The sequence below is a fragment of the Neomonachus schauinslandi genome, chromosome 4 (assembly GCF_002201575.2).
Source record: "Neomonachus schauinslandi chromosome 4, ASM220157v2, whole genome shotgun sequence".
Taxonomy (NCBI): domain Eukaryota; kingdom Metazoa; phylum Chordata; class Mammalia; order Carnivora; family Phocidae; genus Neomonachus; species Neomonachus schauinslandi.
In genome coordinates, this window is record NC_058406.1 from 24,281,151 (window position 1) to 24,283,556 (window position 2,406).

The window sequence follows — 2,406 nt, forward strand, 5'->3', positions numbered from 1 at the left end:
GAGCCTGGGATCATGACCTGAGCTGAAGGCAGACGCTTAACAACTGAGTCACCCAGACGCCCCTTGAAATTTTTTTAAAGTAAGCTCTAGGCCCAACTTGGGGCTCAAACTCATGACCCTGAGATCGAGTCTTATGCTCCACCCACTGAGCCAACCAGGCACCCTGCCTTCTTGAAAATTTTAATAATCTTATTTATTTATTTATTTGAGAGAGAGAGAGCATGAGTCGGGGAGGGAGGGGCAGAGGGAGAGGGAGAAGCAGGTTCCCTGCTGAGCAGGGAGCCCTAAGGGGCCTGATACTAGGACCCCTCAGATATGACCTGAGCTGAAAGCAGATGTTTAACCGACTGAGCCACACAGGTACCCGAAAATTTTAGTAATTTTTGAACAAAAGGCCCTGCGTTTTCATTTTGGATTAGGCCCTGCAAATGATGTAGCCAGTCCTGGCCACCAGGAAGAAGGAGATGCTGAAAGGGTTGGTGGGGGGACAAGACTGACTAATATCCCTCTCCTGATCGCCCCTTCCAAAAACCAGAGTCGACTTGCCTTCCTCTCTCCTCCCTACCCAGTGCTTCCACACTATCCAACAGGCCAAGTTCCTGCATGGCGCTTGTTCTCTGTGTCTCAGCCTCGCCTGTAACCCTTCTCCGTTGATACTTACCAAGCAAGGGAGAGGAAGGGTCCTTAAGGCTAGTTAGTACTGGTTTAGGCAGAGAGAACATGAGGACAGGGCTCATTGTGATCCCTGTGCCTGGCCCAGTGCCTGACCCAGAAGGGGTCCTCTGGGATGTGGGCTAGACCTGACGGGGCAACTGAGGCCCAGCAAGGATAGTGATCTGCCTCAAACCCCCCAGGTTTGCCACAGCTGAGCCCCTAGGGACACGCAGGGGGCTAAGGCAGGTTAGGGAAGCCAATCCCTGCAGTGTAATTATTTTCAACGTTACGATGAGTGCTGTCTACACCATGCCAGGGCTGCCTGGACTGGGTTCCCCAGACAAATGGGTCTCTGCCCTTGTGGAGACCAGGACCAGGAGAAAGCCATGTGTCCAGAGTCAGGTTGGGTGGATGAAGGCAAACTCTAACTGGCGGGGTGCTACGATGCCCTTCTTGGGACCCCTGCACCCACAGCTGGCCCCTGGGGCAATTTCTATTTTTTTTTTTTTTAAGATTTTATTTTTCAACAGAGAGAGAGAGACAGCGAGAGAGGGAACACAAGCAGGGGGAGTGGGAGAGGGAGAAGCAGGCTTCCCACCGAGCAGGGAGCCCGATGTGGGACTCGATCCTAGGATCCCGGGATCATGACCTGAGCCGAAGGCAGACGCTTAATGACTGAGCCACCCAGGCGCCCCCCTGGGGCAATTTCTAGTCCTGGGGACCAGGCCGAGGCAAGATCTAGATTGCTGGTCTTGGCTCCTCTGCCGCTGACCATCTCTGTGCTCTTGGGCAATCAGTGTCCCCTCCTGGCTTCAGGTTCCCTTTTGTGCTATGGGGGTAACACTCCCTGCACTGCTTCCCTCATGGCTGGTTGTGGGATCTGATGATTTAAAAGTGCTTGGTCGGCTATGATAAAGAGCCAGAGGCCTGGAGGAAATGAGCACAGCATTTTCATGATTCTTAAAGGCTTTCTTCCCTACGACCATCTTTAGTCCCACTTCTTACCCAAAGAGGATCTCAAAGCCCCTTAGAAGCTGTGAGTTTATCAAGCCCAAGATCAGCCCTAATCTGTGTTGAGCATCTCAGTGGGGAATCCAGGCCCAGGCAGGGGTGCCCTGGGGCCTGACAGCGAAGTCCAAGGGTAAACTGAGGCACAGGCAAACTGAGGCACGACTCTCCTCATTCCCCCTCACTAAAGGGTGAAGCGAGAGCGCAGGAAGCATGGATCCCAGCTCCACATTGAGGGCTGACACTGGGGGAAGGTGCGATGAACTGGGGGTTAGGAGTGATGGGGAGACTCCCAATCGCCAGACTGGAGAGGAAAGCCCGCTCTCGGTCACAGGTCTCAGGTGCATCAGCAGCCTCAGTCTCTAGAGCAAACCTCCAGTACCGTCTGAGTCCTGGAAAGAATTCTCAGAATTCCCATATTCCAGGAGAAGAATGCTAGAACCCCCAGGTCTTCCCAGGCTGAACTCAGGATACCTAGCTGTCCCGGGGTCCAAGCCCAGCATTTCTCCGCCCCCCTCCCCGTACCTCCTCCCGCGGAGCGAAGTCCCTTTCGTGCCCCCGCCGGCACCGAACCTCAGGACGGGCTCCTCCCGCCCCGCCCCGCGACCCCGCCCTCTGGGTCCCCCGGGCCGCCGCGCGACCCACCCGACCCCGCCCTCCCCCGGCCCCCGGAGCGCCCGGAGCCGGACCGCCGGCCGGAGGCGGCGGGGAGGGCGGCAGGCGGCGCCGCCCCCGCCCGGCGGC